This window comes from Mastigoproctus giganteus, chromosome 14 (genome assembly GCF_048544385.1).
Source record: "Mastigoproctus giganteus isolate SK-2022 chromosome 14, ASM4854438v1, whole genome shotgun sequence".
NCBI classification, from domain to species: domain Eukaryota; kingdom Metazoa; phylum Arthropoda; class Arachnida; order Uropygi; family Thelyphonidae; genus Mastigoproctus; species Mastigoproctus giganteus.
Genome location: NC_143588.1, coordinates 109,325,008 through 109,351,374, shown reverse-complemented (window position 1 = coordinate 109,351,374; position 26,367 = coordinate 109,325,008). Strand labels below are relative to the sequence as shown.

Sequence of the window (26,367 nt, the reverse complement as noted above, 5' to 3'; positions counted from 1 at the left end):
GTACCAGATCAGATTAATGCCATCAAATTATTGCTTAAACATTACATCAGCCTGTAAAATAATTACATCAGTATATAAGATAACGATATTGAATAAGGGTGTATAAAGTATAATATAGTACAATAAAAGTATATACATAGTGAGCCCTTAGGCGAAAGTAATTGAATAAGTACATTAAAAGCCTTCAATGTGAGCCATTTGGTCAAAACAACAGATGTAAGATAAGGATTTAGAATAAAGGTATTCATAATGAGCCATGAGACCAAAAGAAGCGATAAAGGTTAAGATAGTCTGAGTTGGTTTTATCCGTTATACCCTATAAATAAATAAATATGATTAATAATATAATAATATAGTAAAACTAAAATAATGAGACTAATTACTGATGATGCATGTATTGATGATAGGATACATTGAATACTATGTTGACAAGGGCTAGCACCATTCAATACATCCAATGAATAATTAGCAAAACTATCTGTTTCTGTTTGTCATCTGCAAATACACCTAGTTCCAAATAATCAAAAGTTATATTAAAATTTAGAAGCATATCGGCAGAACAACAGCTAGCCTAACAGATAGCAGTGAAGAAAATAATACAGAGGGTGAGAGCCAACGATTATTTTACAAACAATTACAAGTGGTGTTTTACAAACAAGTTGTGGGACCAATGTCTATTTCGTCATGCAGTATGACTGGTGACTTTTGAGGTTAGGATGGACATAATGGCGAGATCCAATTTTCCTTACATTTTGAGGGTTGCTCTAAAACAGTGTTCGTAGGCCGGCCTCTAGTTAGTACATTGGACCGAATCAGTTGGTTACTCTCTAGGAGGCTTCCGAATCAACAAGTCACTATCTCTGCCAGATAGTGACTGGAGGGAGTCCGAATAGTGTGTATTGGGGGGGGGGGCATTGTCGAGGCCGCGTTATATCAAGGATCTGGGTATATTCTTAACATGTGTACGCCATATCCAAAAATTTTATTACTTCATACAGCACGAACCCCCCCAACTTTTTCTACTATTGAATTCATCATGAATTGTGAAACTAATAGGGTAAGCTTATCTACAAAAAGATATAAACCTCCAAAACACTTAGTTCATTTCACAAATATACGTTGTCTAGGTTGCAATCTCAATGATGTCCACTTGCAGTCTGCCAAACCCCATGTACTTTTTCTGACAAAATCTCAATTATTGCTTGATTCATCTACTGTTCATTTCAGTTGCCCAGATTATTCGCTTTATGATTCCTTTCGCCTCAAAAGTGGTACTAGTGCATATGTCCATTCCGATATACCGTGTCAGAGACTAGGTAATTTGGAATCTCCTCTTTTCGATCTTCTCAGGCTTCAAATCTCTCTACTTCATTCTGTCAAATTCATATGTTGTCTCTATCATTCTCCCAACTCCACTATCCACTGGGAACTCTTTGACTTCCTCTCTTCTTTGCAATTTGACTTTCTCCAGTCCAAATTTCGTAACAGTGAGATAATTTTCCTTGGTGATTTTAATGTTCACAACAACTCCAGCTGGCTTCCGTTTTCTAGTCACAGCGACCCAGCTGTTGCTGAGGCTTTTGCAATTACTAATGACCTTGTACAGATTGTTCATTAACTTACAGGAACACTGCACAATCCTAACCACACAGCCAAAACGCTTGATCTTTTTCTCACAAACAGCCCTTCAAAGTACCCCACAAACAACATTTCTAAGTACACGGTCGAAGTAAGGCCTTTAGGCACCTCAGATCACAAATTGGAGATTATCTCTTTTCCAATGGAACCTTATTCTCATGGCTATTCCCAACCTCATGTTGTTTGATAATAGAAGAATGCAAAATGGCATAACATGCGAGATTTCTTTTCTTCTCCTTTGTAGGATTACTGTTTCAAAACTTCTGATGTCAACATTTGCTCAGATTGTGTCAGTGAAATTTTTCTTGTAGGAATGGAATCCTTTATTCCACACTACACTTTAAAATCTTGCCCTTTATCTAAACCTTGGTTATCCAATAAATGTGCTAAGGCTGTTCAAGAGAAGAACGTTGCATATCGTAATTGGCTTGTTTCTAATTCTTCAGTTTCATTTTCTGCCTACACGAATGCTCGCAACAATTGTAAAGCAGTTATCGATTAGTCTAAACTATATTTTCAACAAGGTAAGAGAAAAAAACCTGCTTCTTGCCCTAATGTTGGCTGAGCATTCTGGTCTCTTGCCAAAGCTTTTGGCCTAACTTTTGCCCATCTCTGCTCCCACCTCTGTCAAAACCAGATGGTTCTATTGTCACTTCAGCCAAGGATAAATCTGAACTGCTAGCATCCCATTTTACTTTAAACTCAGGTATTAATGAACTTTGTAAAACACCTCCCACCATTCTCAACACGCTCCATTCAATGCCTCCTTTGGTCTTCCATGAAAAGGATGTCAGAATGATTTTGACGAATCTTGATGCTAAGAAAGCTCATGGTCCTGATGGTATTTCTCCACTTGTTTTCAAAATCTGTGCTCCTGAACTTACTCCTGTTCTTTGCCGCCTTTTTTCATTTTTTTATTCCAAGGGTGCTTTTTCTTCTTGGAAATTTGCTCATATCCAGAAATTCCCTAAAAAGAGTGACAAATCCCTCCCATTTAGTTATCATCCAATTGCATTACTTTTACTCTTTCTAAAGTAATGGGGAAATCAATTAATTGCCAAATCTTAAACCTTGCACTGCTCAGTCAGCTTCAACGTCTAGCATACCAGCTCCACTTCCTTAAATGCCGATCTCCGGTTAATTCTCCAGTGGGGCAAAGACAACTTAGTTGATTTCAATCCTTCTAAAACTCAGTCTTTTGTTATATCTCGAAAAAGGATTCTTCTGCTCTTTGGTGACACTCCGATTTCTAAGCAAGATGATATATCTCTTTTGAGGATTACCTTGACTTCTAGTGTCTCTTGGCCCAAGCACATTACAAATATTTCTTCCTCTGTATCTAAAAATCTTGGTTTTCTCTTTCGCTCTTGGCGTTACTTTTCTTCCAAACAGCTATTCACACTGTACAATCACAAATCCGCTCTACCATGGAATATTGTTCCGACATCTGGGGCGGTGGCGCCAAAACCTCTCTAAGGCTTGTAGATTTTATTCAGAAGAGGGCAGCTAGGTTAATTAATGGCTCATCTCTAACAGTGTCTCTCCATTCTCTGTCTCATAGACTTAGTTTCTGCTGTATGCCTTTTCTATAGATACTTCTATGGGCACTGTTCTTCTGAATAGGTTTCTATAATTCCCACTCTCTTTTAAAACAGTCCGAACACGTGCTGCCACCAGCCAACACCCATTTACTGTCCTACTTCAAACTCACAGAACCAACTTTTCATCTTCCTTGTTTATTTATTCTGCTGACGTTTTGTGGAATTTCCTGAAAATTACAGTCTGTAGAAGTTCAAGCCTAATGTTAAATATCTTTTTTTGTCTTCTCAACCTCCAACCCAAGCATGGTCCTAAGTACTATAGGTTCTAATACCTCTTTTGAATTACTTGTTAAGTAATTCCGCCGGTCTCCGAAGTTGTTTACAGCTAATAATCTGTTCAAATTTAAGAAAGTGACACTTGAATGGTAAGAGTAACAAATAATTTAAAGGGGAAAAAAAAATAAAATAAATAGGATAGTACAGTTTACTAGTTATTACGGAGACAGCGGTTAATTAAAGCTGGCTGTATAGCTATAAATGTTATCTAGAAAATTTTACCTTTACCTTTGGATTTAAATAGTATGTGAGACAAATTACTGATTGTAATGTGAATACACCTAAAAAGTTTCTAATAGGTTGTAAGAACTCACTGAATTTTTTGACTAACTGAAGAAGTCTATTTAATGTTTGTGACTCTGTCTCATAAACAATGATCTGTTACAACGGACGACCAGATGAAGAACAGATGGCTGCTATTACCAACAGAGGCTTCAGTTATGTAAATTGCAGCATATAGAAACTAGACACCTGCCAGGAGATCTGATTGCGGTGTTTAAGACTTTGAATGTATTGAGTAAGCTCAATTTTGATGGAATCGTTCTTCTTGCTCAGACAACACATGAGGGATCATAAACTTAATTTGAGGAAAGGTGAATGCAGAATAGATGTGCAGAAATTCGTTTTCAGCCAGGACATATTTGATTGTTGGAACAGACTTCTATTTGGTGCTTTTATTTAGCATTAGCATTAGCAGAGGCATATGATGCAAGAAAGCAAGGTTATAGAGCATCAGCCAAAAAAAAAAAAAAAAAAAAAACCACTTCCATTTCACCCCTCCGTACTTTCAAAATACCTGTCAGCTGAGCCTTAAATTAATTAGGCTATCAACTTCCACAACAATGGATGGAAGTCCGTTCCACCAATCAACTAACCGCTGGATAAAGGCAAATTTCCGCAAATCTATCCTACATCTGTCTTTCCTCAATTTGAATTTATGCCCTCTCAGGTGATTATTCTGAGCGAGAGGAAGAATCCCATCGGCATTGAGCATGCTCAAACCATTCAAGGCTTTATACACCTCTATCAGATAATCTCGCCGGTGTCTAGTCTCCAGACACTGTAATTTGCAAAACTTAAGCCTTTCTTCGTAAGAGCAACCCTTTGTTCCATTCACTAATCTTGTTGCCCTTCTCTGTACTCGTTCCAGTAGCTCGACATCCTTCTTGAATGAGGCCTCCAGACCTGTATACAGTACTCAAGGTGTGGCCTGACCATTGCCTTATACAAGGGAATAACCACCTCCTTATCCCTTCTTGAAAAATTCCTGTATATCATTGACAAGACACCATGAGCTACTCTTGCAGCCCGTCTGCAGCGCTAAGAGAACTTCATATCTGCCTGCAGAATTACCCCAGGTTCCTTTTCATTCTCTACCACTGTCAGGGGTAGAGAATGTAAGCGCTTGGAAATGTCAAGCTATTTGAAGGTTGTCGGCGTATCGGCTTCTGTGGCCACAATGCATCTCCCAAGGTTTTTGCACTACTCTGATCCTAGCCCGAGGCGGGATTCAAACCCACGACCTTTGGGTTGGCAGGCAGGCACTTTACCCACCCGGCTAGCCTAGTCAGCATATTGTACTTTTGGAAGTAATTACTCTGATCGTAGGAGCACAAAATGGGAAACGAACACGTCCATCATACCATCAGGATCGTCTTTTGTGTTAGTAGGCCCTAGATGCCTTTAGCTTGGTATTTGCAGGCCCTTAACAATTTCATCCCGAAGCCTCACTCCCTTACATCAAACAAATTTAAGGCTCAGATGGACAGGTATTTCAAACGTACGGAGGGGTGAAATGGTAGTGATGTTTTTTTTTGGATAATGCTGAATTAGCTTGCTTTCTTGCATCATATACCTCTACTAATGCTAATGCTAAATTAAAATGCACTTCCATTTATTTTTATTTTTTTTTGTTTTTAAGAAATTCGAAAGTATTTCTATAAATTTGGTTTTGAAGTTATTTCCAATACATTTATTACAGCTCTAACTTACTTTCCGTACGAATTTGGAAGACGTCGGTGATTTGTTTTTTACAAAAAAGCTGAAGAGAATCTTTCTCCTAAATTCTGTGCTTACAAAAACGTTGAATTCTGTTCAATTATTATTTTTGGTCCCGGTGTTTTTGGAGGTCCTAAACACTTCGTTAGCCCAAGGCATGGTCCGTAAAGTGTCCAGTTGAATCGAACGGCTACTCGAGCCATCCTGTGATGTGTATACGATTTTGGTGTTTCTGTAATTGTGTGGCGAATGTTTTCGTTGCGAAATTATGGCCCTTGATACCAGTGGATCAACATTTGGATGCCACAAATTATCTGGACGTTTTATTGGAGGAGGCGTGTCCTTCAGCACAGTAGTGTATCCATCTGGTAATGAGTTCTGCCAGCAAGAACACATGCAATTTATTGATAATATACGTGGAGCAGTACGGCTTAGTCACTGATTCTCCTAAAAATCCTACAACCAACAACTACAACAACAATATAATTACAATTGTTAAACTCTTATGTTCAATAGCTCAAAATACTATTGTGTATATACATTCCTTTAATCTGGGGATAGGCTGTGGAAGTGCGAAAAGTTTTATGAGTTTATATAGCGGTAATAAATGCTGCTTTTTCGAAAGTTTTAGCTGGTGTGAACCACACAGTAGTAAGATATTATTGTTCTGTGGTGTGAACGCAGTCTTTCAGATTGTAGACAGATTAAAACACTCTGCCATAAATGTGATATGGGCAACTTGTTAGAAATCGTCCTTTTTTCTTTTTTTTTCAGGAATACAACTTAGTTGCCAGTAAAACGAGTAATAAAGTTCTCTACCTCAATCGTAGAAAGCAACTTCTCCTAATTACAACATTGGTGATACTGTAAATATGAGAATCGCACAATGATGTTTCCAGTGTTGTTTGAGCAGATTGGAACCTTGCTATCTTGACACGATGAGTACAGCAATATTGTAAATTTTTTACAATAGTGATTTTCAGATAAGGTTTACTTATTTAATATATATATATATATATATATATATATATATATATATATATATATATATATATATATATATATATATATATATCACGAGAAAATCTGTGTGAAAAAAAAATAATATGGTGATTTTTTTTTAATATCGTTTCTTGTCAGTTCATTATTACGAGTTTGCCAACCTGTTTTGAGGGTATAAACGAAAACTGTTCTTTATTGCTTGATGTGTGTAACTTGTTAGTTTTGTTCTTCAGTGGTTTCTTTACAAATATTTGTCTTTTATTATTATTTATTTATTATTTTTTTTGTACGGGAAGTTAAATGCGAAATTAAAGGAATCCGAGCGCAAATACATGGTCAGTGCTTTGAAGATTTTGACAATATTTCGAGCGATGAGCAGTTGGACAAATACTGCAATAGGTAAGTTTGAAGAGATCCATTTGTTATTTATTTGCTGAATAGGTGAATGTCAGATACTCATAAATCTGATCTGCACTTCTCAACCTAAAACATTCGGTGGCAACATACTGAATCCAGAAACCTAATTAGCGAGAATGATTAACCAGTACAGTTCCTCATTAAATTTAAGTAAGAGACAATTATCCATGGTTCTCTGCGATATAATGTCCAGATGTAGCTCAACTCACTGTTTTGAGCTGATAGGCTACTACTCATGATTCTGCATTGTAGTGAATGTCATTTTACAAGTGAGTAGAGCCGGCAGGAATATGCCTATCCACTTCCAGAACGGCATTCACTCTATCTCAGCCCTCGTTGGTAGTATTGCCATCCTGGAAAATAGTAATAGTAGTAGAATAGAGGCATGTGATGCAAGAGTTGTATTAGCTTATGTAGCATCAGCAAAAAAAAAACAATTTCACACAACCATTCCCTCTGAAAGTTTCTCCTGTTCTTCCATGAATTTATTTAAGCTATTAACTTCCATAGCAACAGGCATAAGTTGATTCCAACAATTAACCAAACCTACTGGCTAAAGACAAATTTCAGCGCATCTATTCTACAGCTCTCTTTCCTCAATTTAAATGTATGCTCCCTCCGGTTCATAATCTGAGCAAGCAGAAGAATCCCATCAGCATTCAGCCCACTGAATCCATTCAAGGCTTTATACACCCCAATTCAGATTGCCTTGTAGGTGCATTGTCTCCAGGCACTAAACTTTGTGCCAGCCGGGCTAGCCAGGTGTGTAAAGTACCTGCCTGGCAACCCAAGGGTCGTAGGTTCGAATCCCGCCTCGGGCTTGGATCAAAGTACTGAAAAACCTTGTGAGGTGCATTATGGCCACAGAACCTGATGTGCCAACAACTAACAAAAAAAAAAAAAAAAAACTACACTTTGCAGAACTTAAGCCTTTTTTTGTAAGCCCACCCCTTTGTTTGCCTCACCAGTCTTCTTGCTCTTCTTTGTACTTGTTCTAGCAACTCTACATCCTTCCTAAAATGAGGGTTCCAGACCTGTAAGCAGTACTCAATGTGTGGCCTCACCATTGCTTTATACAAAAGTACAACCACCTCCTTTTCCCTACTAGCAAAATTCCTGTATATCATTGACAGTACCCCATGACCTGCTTTGTCTGGGTTTCTCTGAAAACTTCATATCTGACTACACAGTTATTCCCAGATCTTTTTTTATTTTCTGTCACCCAAAGTGTAGTGCTACACAGTTGGTAAATTCTCTGGGATTACTTCTACCCATATGCAGTACTTTGCATTTGTCAAAGATAAACTTCAGTTACCATTTCTCAGCCCATCTGCCCAAATGTTGTATAACCTGATGCAGTAGTGCACTGCCATTACTGTCATTAACCATCCTGCCAACCTTTGTGTCATCTGCAAACTTCGACAGTTTGTATATTCATCAATATCATTGATAAATATACAAAACAAGAGTGGGCCCAACACCGAACCCTGTGGGACTCCACTAATAAGATTAATCCATGAAGAGAAGCTTCCATTGATTACCACTCTCTGTATTCTCCCTCTCAACCATCCCTTTATACACAGCAGCAACTTGCCCTTAATGCCACACTGCTCCAATTTGTACAGTAGTATTCCATGTGCAACAGGGTCAAAAGCTTCCTAGAAATTCAAGTATATGACTTCAAAATTATTTTTTGCATCCAGTTCCTTTGTGACCACATCCCAGTACCCAATCAAATTGGTCAGATAAGATTTCCTTTGAACAAACCCATGGTGTGTCTGAATTATTACTGCTGTCTTGTCTAGATGATCCTGCAGTGCTTCATTAACCAGTGACTTCATTATTTTTCCCAGAACAGAAGTTAAACTAATTGGTCTGTAATTGCTCGTGTCACCCTTAGATCCACCTTTGTGAATTGGCGATACATCTGCACAACTCCAATCCTTTCCCTTGTATCCAAGGATGCTGTCATAGCTATGGCTATGGGTTTGCTTACTTCCTTTGCCGCCTCCTTTAATATAACTGGATAGAACCCATCCACCCCATGTGCCTTTCTTATGTTTAACTTGAACAATTTCTTCTCCACTTTCCTCTCAGCCATTAGAAAATCATTAAGCAGCCTGTTAGAGTTTGATAATCATCTGGCATTCTTCTCCCTTAATAACTCTTCACATGTGAATATGGATGCAAAATACTCATTCAGGAAATTAGCTATCAGAGCAAGCTCATCAACAGTCGAACCATCAATTGTTGATGATTGATGTTCAATTCCCATTAATGATGTGAAAAATATTTATGAGAATATTTCACAACATGGTTGAATTAGTCAGTCCCAAGAGAGGTTAAGCATGGTTTTTCTTCTAGCAAAACAATAAATTCACCTGTGTTGGAGTCCTGTCATAGACAGAACTTGTGTATTTTCCATCCGGTGTGGGATTGATGGTGATCCTGCCAACTGTGCTACCCTGACAAGTCAAGTTCTTGTGATGCCAGCTATAATCTTCAACCAAATATTTTGAATGTTTGTGAAAAAATTGCTTGTACTCGATCTGCTGAGAAATGGACAGGCTCCATTTTCCATGGCAGTTACTTGGTTTCGCTCAGCAAAACCTCTCTCTAAGCTTAAATATAATTTTTGTGTATATTTTAACTAAATGTGACATTTTACTTTTACAGAGGAGGCCTGAAAAAGGATGCGATCTGTTTGAAGAACTATGAGGATCGGATAGAAGACAAAACAATCAGGCTTCTGTTGGAGAGCAGCATAGAAACAGTTAAGGCTGCCTGTGAAGGAGTATCTAAACCACAGAAGTGTAAGTGTGACTAAAGAATAGGATTCTCAATATTTCTTAATTACTTAATAAGTACAAGACTATAGTAGAAAATAAAATTTTACATTTGAGTGTCCATTTTATTAGGTACATTTATCTTTTTCATGATATGGTGCATGCATTCAATAATTGCATCACAAATTCCTACTATATATTATAAAGCACATGGACGGATACATGGGGATACTGGGTGTGCTGAAGTCAGCACAAAAAGGGCAAGATGTAAGATTTAATTGAATGTGGTATAGTAGTTGCCACCAGATGCCTCATATACAGTATACCTCAATACATTTAACTGTGCTTGGGCTTTTTATGTATGAATGAATAGCATCGCGAGAATATGGAACTTGCTGTCAAAAACCTTGGTAATGCAAGAGAAAAACAAATGTGGAAAAGACTTGCACAGGGTTGAAGAAAGTTTGCGCTCAGCAAAACCACAATTCAATAGAATGGTGATAATCAAAGACATTTCAGAATGAACAATTCGTACCAGTTCATCGATGGGATATCGCAACTGATGACTGAATGGGGTTCTATTCTTGGCGGCAAAAAACAAGAAGGTTCGATCACGCTTTGTTCTTTGCTTGCTCAGAAGAATTCTGGTTCCTGGAATTTTTTGCTGATGGGAAATATATCTGTGGCAAAAACTTGATGAGTCCCTGGATCAGTCTTGCCAATTGTCAACAGTGAGGGCTGTCAGCCATAGTGTAATGGTTTAGGGAGTGTTTTCATGGCCATTGTTGGGTCCCTTAATACTAGTGGAGAAATTTTCGGGGCTAATGGTTATCTGGAAGTTATCTCCAACCTGGCACTTCGCTTCATGGCAATGTGCCTAGTGGGAGTAACATGCGAATTGTGCAGACTGCTATCAAAAATATCAGTCAATTCATCCTATTGTGCTGGTTCCCCAGTCGCCAGACTCAATCCACCTGAACACTATTAGATAAGCTCCAATTAGTTCTTTGGAATAGAAATCTCCAACCTTGTACTTTCTAATAACTGTGGGAAACTTTTGACTGAACTAGAACATTTTTTTTTACAGTAATTTATCAAAACATTAATGCAATGTTACACACACTGGCCCAAAAAATACAAATCTTTTTTCAGTAACAAAGACAAAATGGTAGGTCTTACAGTTGGGTCCCCACACCAGGTAAAACAAGACCTCAGTTCAAGTTCCTCTCGATGACGGGAGAAATTTTTTGGGCCTTTTTCACAATGTGGCTGAGTTAGTCACTCTCAGGCAAAGATTAATATTATGACTTGCCAACGCCACCCGAATTTCCAGGCCACCTTTTCAAAATCTCTGACCCAAAAATGATGTGAATTCAGTTGGGTTGGAGAGAATGCAACCTTGAAACTTGCATTCTTTACACATTTAAACAGTACACATTTTTTGGATTACTTTGTAATGAAAAATTCATTTTATAAAATGCTCTTTATAAGAAAAAAAAAAAAAAAAATGCAAGGATTAATTTACTTCGTCCAATAGATTTTCTAGAGCAGTGATTCTTAACTGGTTGTTCCTTTCTGGTAGAATAATGGCTTTCTCCCTAATAGGGATAGGCCCAAATTTTAATCCAATCAGAAATGGAGTAATTTTTAACCTTTCACTTTTAGTAAGTCATCTGAGAGATGCTACATTTTTATATGATTCTGTTATTTTTTAAAATTTTGTAAATGTAAATCAAATCCTCTTGTAATACCTTTGCCCACCAATATTTTTTAACTGGTTATAGTACATTTTCTGTTCTCATTTCCATATTCAACACACAGTAGCATACTTACCTTACTGTCAAGGTGGGACTGATGGCAGATTTTGTATTACTTGTTAAAAATCATGTGGGAGTTGTTAAGCAATCTAGAATACCAGTGGAAGGTTAGTCTTTAGAAGATAGCGGGGCTTTAGGAGAATCAGAAACTAAGCTCTGTGTATACTGTCTATAAATTTCGTGTTCTGATGCCGATTTTCTGTTTGCTGGACAAAAAAGCCAAGTTTCTGGTTACAAATTACAAGACATGAAATTTTTTTTAGAATTGAACAGATGTCAGGTAAGCAAAGAAGCTGTCTCTCTTCTAGGCAACTCCCATTCTCACATGTGATTCATAAGACATATACATCAGATGTCTAACCTTTCTGTAGAGTTTTGGTTTCTCTAACAAAAAAATATAGATCAGTGTCTTTCAACCTTTTTTTAATAACGGCTCCCCTAAGTAATTTTTTTTATTTTGCAGCACCCCTTCTCAATGTACTCAATTTTCTGACTGTTAGATCTGATTTTCTCTCTCTCTCTCTCTCTCTCTCTCTCTCTCTATATATATATATATATATATAATATATATATATATATATAATATTAAAAATATATATGTTATATGATATTTGTTACAATAATATAATTATAAATATTACACTTCATAAAACAATTAAAAAGATACTGTACACCGTTTTATAATGAAATAAGCATATCGATTAAAAAAATAATAAGTGTAAGTAACTTAAACCCAAAGTACCTGGCAACCCTGGAAAGTTGTTATGGCACCCTAAGGTTCCCGCGGCATGACGGTTGAAAACCACTGATATAGAAGTTCACATTATTTCTATGAGGTGCCACATGAGTATTTGTGTGTCAATCAATGGGATGAGTGGCCTAGGGTTTCCACAATTAGGATAAACACTTATATTATTATTGTTACTAGTTTCTCTCATTATTTTCATTCAATATTTTTTAATTAAATTTAGCAGCTTATAATTAACTGGTTGTTTTCAATTCAGTAATAAAGCTAAAAATTAACCAATAGACAGGTTCCATTCATTCAGTAACCACTATTACAGAAATTATATTTCTCAGTGGGTAAAAAACAAATGTAATTAAATAAAAATGGCAAGAGCAGGGGGTTTGAGGAATGGCTGAAACTCATCAGCTAGAAGGATGTTATAAATAGTCATTCTTCAGAGTTGACTCCCTCAAGGTTTGTTTCTGATTATGAAAAAAAATAAATTGCAAAATTAATGGTATGGCATCGAAATCTGCAGATGATATATAGGCCAGAAGCACAGTTAATGTAGCAATTGAGGCCAACTTCTACACAGTGATTTAGACAAGTTTCATGTATAACAAGAAATGACAAAATATTTGGGGTTAGGTGCCACCGGTGGCTTCCCACTCCCACATGTATGTACTTGATCAAATGCAGTACTACTGCAAAAGCCAGTAACGTGTAGCATCTGGTTTATGAAGTATTGTGTTTTGTTCTGTTGTCTGGCTTCTCGGCTGCAGGTCTCCCTAGTGGGACCCTGCTTTGCTCACCACCACCACTGGGAGGTAAGCCAGGCTGCTCATTATACTCTGGCTGGTCTCCATCCAGAAAGCCTGGGCTTTCTGGATGGAGCCCAAGTGAAAAAAAAAAAAAAAAAAGAGGATTAGTGGGTGTATATAGCATGAGAGTGAGATTCATAGTTGGGAGGAAGATAGAAGATGAGGAATTAAGGCCTCCTTCATCTGAGGTAGGTAGGTGAAGGACGAAGAGTGGGTTTCTCCGGGTAGACAGAAAAGAGTTGCAAGGCTAGAATGCCCACATAGAGAGGGACCTGTTTTCAATGATGAATTCAAGTGAGTTTCCTTTAATTAGTTTACCTGTCTTGCCACTGGCTAAATTCTATCACAGTTTACTGTGGTAGAATTGTACTCCTGAACTAAAAATGAGCTTGCTTGAAGGCTGAGAGTGGTTTGTAGGTGTTTTTTCATTAATAAGGAAGTAGTGCTCTTCACCATGAGGGAGAGAGAGAGAGAGAGAGATGAGGATGTGGCTTCTAGTGGCATAGTAAAGGTGGCACTTGTGGAGCATGTGCTCCCAATTTTCTTCTTTTCCACAAACAGATAGAGGGTTATTATCAATTCCTGTTTGGTTAACTTGGCTTTGAAGGAACCTTGTCTATCTCACCAGTCCAGCCAACTAGACTGGTGAGCTCGACCGAAGGACAACAGTATGAGGTATTACTTCAACTATTTTGGGTAGAGATCTTAACTGGGGTGCCTTGGAGGTGACTTTATTGACATTTATGAGGCTCTGATAGGAATTAGTAAAACGAAAATGGGATTCTCACTATTATAAAGGATTCAGGTACTAGAGGTCATCAATTCAAATTACAGGGGTGAGGTTTAGATTACATAATATAATTTTTTGCATTCACCGACCAAGTGAAAACAACTTTAATACTAAGTGAGAGAGTACACACAATAAAACATAAAATATGAACTGACCCTAAGGACAGACATTCAAGAGATAACGTAATAAATTTAACACGAACAAAGAACACAGCAATAGTAGATTTCGGCTACTGAATGTAGCCTTTTTCAATTAACAGAGCATTGGAAAGTGGTGGTTTTTATCTGTCTGGTTGACCTTCAAGTACATAAGCACACAAGGTCAGAGAGGAGTGGTGAATGGTGTAGAGGGGGTTGAGGTAGGTGACTACTGTTATAGACTGCTGCCGAGCTCGTGAAGTATGACTTGCTCAAAGATGGGATGTATGCGGGTGCTACCATTCCTGTTGATTGTAGTTCTGGTGACGCCGATTCTAATCAACGGCAGACCTAGAAATGTTGCAAACAGCCTATGATTTCAGCATCGTTTGGTATGATTTCATGTACTTCCTCCCAACAGTGTGCAGCTAGAACCGAATGAGCAAAGTTGGCCCTAGTAATGGAGAGTGGTGGTCCTGAAAACCGCCTCCAAGCTACAGTTAGTTTTGCCGATGTAGCTAGTGGCACAGTCCTGGCAAGGTATGTGGTAAATGATCCTGCTCTGCTTCAGATAAGGAGATTTCAATTTCTTTCTGGGTGTTTGAACGGTGCAGATGTTGCAGCTGCAAATGATTCTGGATGTGGCTAGTGTTAGTGTAGGTTGAAATGGGAATTGAGCAATGCCTGTAGAACTTAAAGTGCCAAGTTAACAGATGTCAGATGAAAAATATCTGGCAAGGTGAAACCATGATGTGTATTGTTCCCAGTAATTGGTCTGTTCAGGGTAGCCACATTTGCTGAGGACTTATTTGACCCTACGTATTTTGTTGCTTATGCAGTTTTGTTGGAGCAATGTATCCAAGCCCTGTTCATTAGTGAGTGGTTCATTACTGTGACGTTGTGTGCCAGAGTGAAAGTAGCTATCACATTTAGCTTAGATTGTATGAAGATTTTTCTAGCCAGTGTGTCATTGACTGCTGGAATAAATTGCCCTTGTGGATAGTTGAGGCTGACAGTTTGAAAATATTCAACGGTTGACCGAATAGATACATGTGTCAGGAGGGAAGCATATAATTTGCATTTCCTTATCTGCTTTTTTTCTTTTTTTTTTTTTTTCCAGTGCAGAAAAGTTGTTCACCAGGTAATTGTGAAGATTATGACGAGTCTCTACATGCAAATGGAATTTGCATGTAGAGGCTCTCACCAACGTCAATGGGATGCACTTCCTTAGATTAGCATTAGTAGAGGCATATGATGAAAGAAAGCAAGCTTATGCAGCATCAGCCAAAAAAAAAAAAAAAAAACCCACTTCCATTTCACTCCTCCGTTCAATCGAAATATCTGCCCAGATGAGCCTTAAATTTATTTAGGCTATCAACTTCCACCACAAGGGATAGAAGTTTGTTCCACAAACCCATTTCCCGCTGGCTAAAGGCAAATTTCCACAAATCTATCCTACATCTGTCTTTCATCAATTTGAATTTATGCCCTCTCAGGTGATTATTCTGAGCAAGAGGAAGAATCCCATCGGCATTGAGCATTCTCAAACCATTCAAGGCTGTATACACCTCTGTCAGATCACCTCGCCAGTGCCTAGTCTCCAGACACTGTAATTTGCAAAATGTAAGCCTTTCTTCATTAGACCAACCCTTTGTTCCATTCACTAATCTTGTTGCTCTTCTCTGTACTTGTTCCAGCAGCTCTACATCCTTCTTGAAATGACGCCTCCAGACCTGTATACAAAGGAATAATCACCTCTTTATCCCTGCTAGAAAAATTACTTTATATCATTGACAAGACACCGTGAGCTACTCTTTCAGCCCATCTGCACTGCTCAGAAAACTTCATATCTGCCTACGCAATAACCCCCGGATCCTTTTCATTCTCTACCACTATCAGTGTCGTACCACAGAGTTCATACCTTGCTCTGGGATTACTGTTTCCTTTTTGTAGTACTTTACAGTTGTCAAAGTTAAACTTCATTTGCCTCCTCTCAGCCCATCTGCTCAACCTTTCCAGATCCTGTTGTAGCAGCATACTGTTCGTATTGTCCTTAATAACCCTGCCAACCTTTGTATCATCTGCAAACTTGGACACTAAGCTCGATATACCATCATCAATATCATTTATAAATACAAGAAACAACAATAGACCTAAGACTTAACACTGAGGGACTCCATTAATGACATTAGTCCACGATCAGCAGTGTCCATTCATTCCCACACTCTTGTCTTGTCCCCATCAACCATCCCTTGACTTTCCCTTAACAAAACCATGCTGTGTCCAAGCTATAACTGAAGTCTTGTCTAGATGATCTTGCAGTGCTTCTTTAACCAATGCCTCCATTTATATTCCTGGAACAGAAGTTAAACTCACTGGTCTATAATTACTTGTGTCAGCCTTTTATCCTCCTTTGTGAATTGGGGTCACATTTGCACATCTCCAGTCTATGGGTACCTCCCCTGTGTCCAAAGAAACTCTCATTATTAAGGATAAGTGTTTGCTTACTTCCTTTGCTGCCTCGTTAGCATCAGCAAATATTCTTGCACCCTTTCTATTTAAGTGTATCCCATCCCTGTAAAAGCAGTCTCACCTGTTAACAAGTACAGACCAGGCTGAAAAAAATTTACCCCTCGAATCTTGCACAGTCTTTCCAGGGCCGAATTGATCGACAAGGCTCTCAACATATACTCCCTCCTATTATATCGTGTCTGGGCAGAACTGCAGACATTTTCAAATTCAACCCTAATTCACTGCTTTTTTTCAACTGTGATCTGTACTTGTTAAGTAATTCCGCTGGTCTCTTACTCTTAATATCATAAGTGCCAACATGTACAACAGTATCACCTTTTGTGCCCTTAAAAGATGATATCCACTCTACAACATCATCAACCTTTGCCCCTGGCACAAATACCTTGGTCCTGTTCCACCTGTCCTTTTTACATACCATGTTCCATGTTTCCCTAACAATAAGCGTTTCTTAACTAACGCTGTGATAACATAAAACCTGTTAGTTTCTTAACTAACAGCATAAAACCTCCTTCCTTCCTTCCTGTCCTGTCCATTCTTTCTGTACATATTTATGCCTTTTTTACCAAGAAAGGCATAAATTCTGTGAATTGCAGTGCCTAGAGAGTAGGGACTTGTGAGGTGATCTGATTAAGTTGTATAAGGCCTTGAACGGGTTGAGAAACCTGACTGCTGATGGGAAACTTCCTCTTTCTCACATTAAGAACCTGAGGGTGCATAGATTCAAATTGAGGAAAGTCAGTTGGAGAACAGATGTGTAGAAACTTGCCTTTAGCCAGCAGGTAATTGATTGGTAGAACAGGCTTCTATCTTTTGTTGTGTAAGTTGATAGCCTAAATAAATTTAAGGCTGTGCTGGGCCGGCATATGGAACGAATGTAGGGATAAAATGAGAAGTTTTTTTTTTTTTTTTTGGCTGATGCTGCATAAGCTTGCTTTTTTGCATCATGTGCCTCTATTAATGCTAATGCTAACTAGCCTGGTGAGATTGGCAAAAGGGCGTCCATATGAGGAAGGACTTCGAATATGTGGCTTGCAGAACTTGGAAACTAGTCACTTTAGAGGAGACTTGAATCACATGTTTAAAGCTGTCAGAGGCAATAAGTAAAATGAATGAGGGCAAAATTTTCATGGGTAAAAAATGATTCTAGAATAGAGGCCATAATTTCAAGTTATGTTGGAGATGTTTACACTTGGTTGCAGGAAGTTTTATTTTAACCAGCGAGTTAAAAATTACTGGAATAACTTACATACCTGGGTGGTAGAGGCTGACAGTTTGGGGAAATTCAAAAGTCAGCTGGATAATTACCTACAGGAGGAGAGAAACACGTTGGCCTCTTGTTTGTTGATTGTTTCCCCACTATTTTCAGAGGCTGCAATTTCTTCTTCACTCGGGTAATGTGCAACTGGACCTTCCCCATCCATCTCATTCCAAGCATCCATGTCATTTGCTCCAAGACTGTCACCAAGTACATAAAGTAGCCTTTGCTCCTTGTTCTAAAAATGCTGCTAGCTCAAGGGGATTGTTAATGATCTTGTCTTCTCAAATACATTTTTTCCAGCAGTTTTCAATTCCATTTTAGCTTACTTTATCACACCTTAATCCAATATGTATGCAAATCTTTCATTGTTAATATTTCAGAATTTCTGAAAACATTAACAGTGAAAGACACTAAAATTGACTGAAAAAGTCAGAAAAACTCGACACCCGAGTTTACAATACTAGCAAGTAGCTCACCTTGATAGTAAGTGTTGATGGATCAAATAATGCCCTGATACATAGTCTGAATTAGTGCATTGTGTTCGTTGGCAGAAACATGACACTGATCTTGCCAACTTTTGATTTCAGTACATCAACGGAAGAATGAGGTGGGCAGTGATCGAGTAAAAACAAAGCCTTTTCTTCAAGTTTTTTAAAATCCAAGTAGCATCTCACTGATGGTAGAAATTTACTTTCAAACCAAACTTTTTCCCCATACACACTGTTTCTGCTGCATGCCTTTTATATAGGTACTTCAACAGGCATTGTTCTTCTGAATTTGCTTCTATAATTCTGCCTCTCTCTCTCTTCCATGCCAGTCTGACCACTTGCCACAACATGTCAGCAGCCTCTTACTGTCCAGCTTAAAACTCGCAGAGCCAACTTTTCTTCTTTCTCATTTATTCCTTCAACTTCTGTTTTTTGGAAAAAGCTCCCTTCACATGTATTTCCTGAAAATTATAATCTAAATTTTGAGTGTAATCCAACAATTATCTTCTTTCATCTTCTGATGTTCAACTCAAAAATGGTAGTAAGTGCTATTCTAATGTCTTTCGTTTTGGGATACAAATAAAAAAAAAAGGGAAAAAGTAAAAAGTGTTAAGGAGCAGCTGGATAAACACATCCTGGCAGTCGAGAGGGCATAATTAAAATGGATACAAGTTATACAGAAAAATTTTTTGGCCAATAATAAACATTGGTTTTAGCAACTGAATGTGCAACTAAGTTGTTACTTATATAACAACTAAGAGAAACCAATCATGCACTCTTAACTGTAATTGCATGTCTAGAAGTACGGTGTGTGTGTTCATTTGCTGATTTTCAGTGAATTCTGAAAAACCCAGAAAAACTCATTAGTGAAAATATACATCCTGTACTAGAGATCAGCTAACTACAGCCTTGAATGAAGAGGACCTGAGAAATTCCTCCTGTCGTCAACAAAAATTGAATTCAGACCTATCCAAGCGTGTGGCAGATGGTGATATATCTTGCAAGTTAATCTGTTACAGAGGGCATTTTTGGCTGATAGTAAAAGCCTACTTTCCTTTCATCTTATGAAAGGAAACCGGACTACTCATACCAGCATGCTAGTGTGATGTGATAATTATCAATTGCAGTTTAGTCACAAAACCCTGTGTTATGCACCAACCTATACACTATATTTATTGATAGATACTCTTATGGTCATCTGGAATTAGATAATAACAATTTTCAGTTATGTTATTTCATTCAACTTAACACTACCTTTGTGCACCAATAATTACTATTCATCAGTTTTCTTGGCTTACCTGACTATGTCTGAGGTTTGTTTCCACATTTTCGCTATATCAGTTATCATTGACTCTGCAATTATAACATATTTGCTGTCACCTATATATTTGAGAGCACCCATTCAGTGTGCCGTAATTTCCGAGCCGGGTTGGGTAAAGTGTCTGCCTGGCAACCCAAAGGTTGCGGGTTCGAATCCCACCTTGGGCTTGAATCAGAGTAAATGCAAATAAAATGGGAGTGCATTATGGCCATAGAAGCCGATGCGTCAACAACTAACAAAAAAATAAATAATAAATAAAATAATTTTCAGAATTTTGAAAGATAACATTCCAAAAATTTGTAAATACTGAAAAAGTAAATGTCTGGAATTCATAACTAAAAGTGAACACTTATGGTGTGAACAATAAATCCGAAGAAAACTCAATTTTTTTGAAAGGTTATTCGACATACATAAACTAACCTTAACACAAGCCAAAAAAAAATTAAAAATGTGTTCCAAGCTAGAAACAAATAGAAATCGTTGATGCTAATAGTACAGAATTTAATCAGTGTGCCAAGAGGATCAAGCAATTCAAGCCACTTATATTTTGATTGATTTGCAATGACCTACATGTGTGTTTGCACAGCACTTTGGGAACATAATACATGTTGATGCAGTGAATATGTTAAACCTGTGAACATGCATAAAGAGATTTCTGTTATGGCATGCAATGATTAAGCCACTTTTAAATTCTTTCTGAGCTCCTTGCCACAGATTATTATGCTTGCTTGTTTCTAATATCAGTTGTATTGCTACATTCCTACATTTCTTATGTCTTATTTGCACCATTCAGTATGTTAGGAGAGGATTGCATATACCTTTGTTAGAGTAGTGTGTGTGTGTATATATATATATATATTTACACGCACGCACACACACACAAAGGAAGGATTTACAGGAAGAAATCTATATTTCATCCGGTGGCCATTTTTCTGTTTGGAGGTGTTATTCATGTTGCGTATGTGCCATTACTGTCATGTACTATTCTTTTTACAACCTCTATCAGAGTTTGAATATGTAAATATGAACAAGCATATATTTTAATAAATGTAGTATGGCTCCTTGATTTCACATTTGATATTGCAACTAAGATGGAAAGATGTTTTTATTACAGCTAGGCCTCGCATAACGCGAGTTCGATTAACGCAATATTCAGTTAACGCTATTTGAAAAATGATACCACTTTTCACTTTACACGATGCAAATTTTCGATTATCGTAATCTTTTTTTTTTTTTATGCGATAGTTGAAAAATATTTGAATTGCGCATTAAGCTTACCACGAATCGTACGGTCAATAAACAAACGCTTGCCTGCTGCCCTCCTCGGTGTGTTCCGTGAACTATCGGAAGAAGACGTGTTTGTCTCCTGCTAATAAAGTCAATGCAGACTTGCATATAAAAATTCACATTTTTAAATGAGCCAGATGAAAATGTTAATGCGAAGGAGATAACTGTAAAAGAATTATATGAAATCTTTCGTATCGCATAGAACCTCAAACACAAGGTGTGATGTTCTCTGCGATATTTATTTCGCCAGGGCCCAGAGAAGATTGTTGTCGGCTATCGGAAATTGATTGATAAAAAGAGAAAGTCAACACTGTTCAAATATTTCCACAACAGTAATTTCTTCATTGTGTATTTTATGTCAGAGGTTCCCAAAGTTTCTCGGTTCATGGTGCCTTTAATGTCTCAGTAATTTTTTCAAGGCGCACCCAGACCAAAAGAAATACCTAACAGTTTCGTTTAGTAGTTAGGTCCAAACAACTTAATAAGAAATGCTGAAACTCTGAACTACCTCGAGCTAGGTAGTTCACAGGGGTTTGAAGCATAAAGCTTTGTCTCTCGTCTATAAAGCGGCATTTCTCCCAATTGTGTGTTATGGAGCCTCAGTTTGGTGTACAAAGGCCATCCTGGAAAACAACAAGCGTAAACTTGACTCAATACAAAGTTTCATGCTGTTGTCTATCTGCAGGGCATGTTGCACTGTCAGCACCCCTGCCCTACAGGTTATTACTGGATGCTTTCCACTCTATCTTGAGGTGATTAAAAGGGGACTTTACCATCGATTAACGAAGGGAATTCTGACACAGTTGTTAAATCTTCAACTGCAGCTTACAAATGACCCGAAACAAGAAAGAAAACGTATCTTCAAACACCTTCAAGGAATTTGGCAGCATTCATGGGAAACCACGCCCAAAGGAGAAATTACCAGAAGATTCCTCCCATCCATTGACATGACTTTCCCAAAGTCACCTTCTTGGTTTTCACCTGGTCTGCAAGTTACATTCCTGATCACAGGACATGGGCCCTTTCAACAGAAATTGACAGCAATGGGAATTGAAAGCAATCCATTCTGCCACTGTGGCGAAGAGGAGTCATGGGGGCATCTCATGTATGAGTGCCCTGCTTACGATGATTGTAGGGTCAAATTTTTTACTGAAATCCAGGAGAACCCTCGTAACCATGAAACATACCTGCTTCAGAATGAAACAACATACAAAGCCTTAACGAGTTATGCACAAGCTGTCTTTACCATCAGACGGGCAAAGTTTGCTGAACTTAGAGCTGCTCAGAACAACGACCCTCAAGTGCAAACACAAACTGGGGTCGGATAGCATTTTCCCAAATGATAAAAGAGTAAGACTGAAGATTAAAATACTATGCTGGCATCATCATGATTGCCATTCCTTGAAAAGCTGACTCCCAGAGAGTGCTTGGCCTTTGGCACTCGCTCAGTGGCGCCTGCCCCTGTGACTTGATCCTTCTACCCATCCCCTATTTCTCCTTACTCAGGTGGACTGCCTTCTCTATCTGTCCCCTTTAGCTTGTTCCTCACATTCAGCCCCCCCTTCCTCTTGTTCCCCATGCCTTCTCTTCTCTTCTCTTTCTCCCTCTTTTTTTTTTTTTTTTAACTCGGTCTTCTTCCAGGACACTCAGGCGACACTGGCGGAGACTAGCCAGAGAATAAAGGTCAGCCTGGCTACCTCCTAGCCATGTGTACGGGCAACGTGAGGTCCCACCAGGGGCCCTGCGGCCAAATGCAAGGACACCCAACAGAACCTAATGCAATATGTCATATACAACAGACAACACTTTTCTGGCATTTACAGTACTATATTTCTTCACAGCATACATATGGCGCAGATGTGAGAAATCACAGGTGGCGCCTGACCCTAACACTATGCACCTCGAGCTAGTAGTTCGTGCGGTGTCCAACAGATGTCGAGTATTGCTGTGTTTCCCTCGAAAATTTCAAATATTCCGCGGCACACAGTTTAAGAACCATTGTTTTATGCAATAAACATTTAATTCCATAATTATTTTCATTATCTTTTACATTATATACAGTTAAAAAGTTATTTAAAAGGTATTTTTAAAATTCTTTATGGACATTCCAGAAGGTCAAAGAGCAATTATAATTTTTCCTATTGGTTATTATATTCGATTAATGCGTTTCCGTTTTGCGCGATGTGCTCACGGGCCGAATTAATCGCGTTAATAGAGGCCTGCCTGTATATGAATTGTGTAGATTGTTTTATATTCTCTTAACTTTTTTTTTTTTTTTTTTTCAGATTCAACAAGGAGATTAAATTAAATATGCAGTTAAGATAGAAGTGAGTGTAGGTAAAGTTATGTCACCAGTGACTACGAATTTAATCACAGCTCCATAGCCAAAGGATGTCATCAATTGCAAGAGATGAGAAAAATGTTTAAAAGAACATAAAATAACAAAAGCACAGGAATATCAATATCTCAATTTAAAAGCAAGCAAAGCTTCGTTACATTAAAAGGTAATGAAAAACAAAATCAGAATTCATTCCTCTAAAGTTAATTGTATAAAAAGAGAAATTTTACAGTATCCAGTTGCTTTTCAAAAGTAGGATTCAAGTTGAGATACATCCAAGTCCGCCAGAAGTAAACTTGTCACTTCATACTCTGAAGAAATCCTTTTCTTGTGGATTTTATGATAAGGAATTTACACGATCAGGTGCCTTAAAACAACATATTTATGTTCACAAACAGGATAGGAGAAACTGTTCATTTGTGAAATATGTCGCAAACTGTTTTCAAGATCAAAGTACCTACAAAGACATCAATTCATAGTCAAGAAAGATGTTTTCCTTTTGAAGTATGTTGCAAGTCAATTTCCAACATGTTTTATTTGAAACGGCACTTAATATTTCACAATCACAAGAAATCCTTCGCTTGTTAAATCTGTGGCAAGGCATTTTCACACTCAGGAAAAACCATTCTCTTGTGAAATCTGTGGTAAGCAGTTTTTATTGATAGATTATTTGAAATGACATCTGTTAATTCACACTCAAGAAAAACCATTCTCTTGTGAGAAAGGACATCTCTTAGTTCACATAAAGGAAAACATATTTTCTGAAGAAATATATGGTAACGCAGTTTCACAGTCAGGCATACTGAAAAAGCATATGTTAGTTCACACACAGGAAATACCATTCTTTTGTGCAAAATGTGGTAAAGAATTCTCTCAGTGAGATATAATGAAAGAGCATCTGTTAGTTCATACACAGGAAATACCGTTCTCCTGTGAAATATGTGGTAAGGGATTCTCACGGTCAGATGGTTTGAAAAAACATTTGTTAGTTCACTCTCAGGAAAAACCATTCTCTTGTGAAACATGCGGTAAAGCTTTTTCATGTTCAAGTACTCTTAAAAGACATTTTCTAGTTCACACTCAAGAAAAACCATTCTCTTGTGAAATATGTGGTAAGCCGTTTTCACGATCGTGTAATTTGAAACAGCATCTGTTTGTTCACAATCAGAAAAAACCCTTCACTTGTGAAGTATGTGGAAAGGCCTTTTCACGGTCAGGTAGGTTGAAAGAACATATCTCAGTTCATGCCGAGGAAAAACCATTCTCTTGTGAAATATGTGGTAAGGCATTTTCACTGTCATGTCATTTGAAACAACACTTGTTAGTTCACACTCAGGAAAAACACTTCACTTGTGAAGTGTGTGAGAAGTCATTTTCACAGTTAAGTCATTTGAAAAAGCATCTGTTAGTGCATGCACAGGAAAAACCATTCTCTTGTGAAATATGCGGTAAGCAGTTTTTATTGATAGATTATTTGAAACGACATCTGCTAGTTCACACTCAAGAAAAACCATTCTCTTGTGAAAAATGCGGTAAAGCTTTTTCATGTTCAAGTAGTCTTAAAAGACATTTTCTAGTTCACACTCAAGAAAAACCATTCTCTTGTGAGATATGTGGCAAGGCATTTTCACAGTCAGGTCATTTGAAAGGACATCTGTTAGTTCACACACAAGAAAAACCATTCTCTTGTGACCTATGTGGCAAGGCATTTTCACAGTTAGGTAATTTGAAACAACATCTGTTAGTTCACACTCAAGAAAAGCCATTCTCTTGTGAGATATGTGGCAAGGCATTTTCACAGTCAGGTCATTTGAAACAACACTTGTTAGTTCACACTCAGGAAAAACACTTCACTTGTGAAGTGTGTGAGAAGTCATTTTCACAGTTAAGTCATTTGAAAAAGCATCTGTTAGTGCACGCACAGGAAAAACCATTCTCTTGTGAAATATGCTGTAAGCAGTTTTTATTGATAGATTATTTGAAACGACATCTGTTAATTCACACTCAAGAAAAACCATTCTCTTGTGAGATATGTGGCAAGGCATTTTCACGTTCAGGTAATTTGAAAGGACATCTGCTAGTTCACACTCAAGAAAAACCATTCTCTTGTGAAAAATGTGGTAAAGCTTTTTCATGTTCAAGTAGTCTTAAAAGACATTTTCTACTTCACATTCAGGAAAAAAAAAAGTTCTCTTGAAATATGTGGAAAGGCATTTTCACAGGTGATTTGAAAACATCTTAGTTCATGGACAGGAAAAGACCATTCTCTTGTGAAACATGCGGTAAAACATTTTCACGTGCAAGTAATCTAGTAAAATGACATCGGCTAGTTCACATCTGGAAAAAACCACTTGAAAAGTTTGTAGGAATGCATTTTTACAAATAGGTCATATGAAACAGAATCTGTTAGTTCACACCCAGCAGTAATGGCATCTGTTATGTCATACCCCATTCACTTTTGAGATATGTGGCAAACATGTTACTAATCTTAAAAAACATTAACTCTCATATGTTAAATGGAGTATGTGACAAGGCATTTATTTTTAAGCATTTAATCTAAAATCAGATTTATTGGTTTATATTCATGAGAAATAATTTGTGAAATGTGTAAGGAGATCAAAAAGTGATAAGGCAAAGTAAATTTAAAATTGCCAAACCTGGTAATGAATGGGTTAGCTTCAGGAATATGGCATCAATCCTAAGTGAAATTTGACATAAGACACCTTGGATTTCCATTAATTTAAATAAATAAACATCTTTGTATTAGTCCATTATTTTAGCATTATATGAGATAATGCAATCACTCTGACCCATACATAGAAAGAGTACAAGAAAATATTGCTGATGCTATTCAGGCAGTGTTAGGTGGGTTGGATAACTGCTGGCTTGGGAGTGGTATGTTTTTTTTTTTTTTTTCTCCTTTTTGGCTGATGCTGAATAAGCTTGCTTTCTTGGAACATATGCCTATGCTAATGCTAATATCGAACTCTAATAACGAAGTTTTGCACACCCGTGTATCATATGTGAGATTGTTTTCTTTTTCAATAAATGAATAATTATTACGCCTTAATTTTTAATCCAAATATTTTTGGGTGGCAAATTTGATTTCGACAAATGGCGGCACAGAGGGTCC

At 37.6% G+C, this 26,367-nt stretch overlaps 1 long non-coding RNA gene across 1 annotated transcript; it reads left to right on the top strand.

Moving 5' to 3' along the window:
- The first annotated feature begins 6,818 nt into the window (after positions 1–6,818).
- On the top strand, positions 6,819–23,343 carry LOC150075537 (uncharacterized). Its single transcript, XR_016547880.1, has 3 exons — positions 6,819–6,914; positions 9,609–9,745; positions 23,182–23,343. It is a non-coding gene; the product is annotated as an uncharacterized LOC150075537 (long non-coding RNA).
- Positions 23,344–26,367: the final 3,024 nt, after the last annotated feature.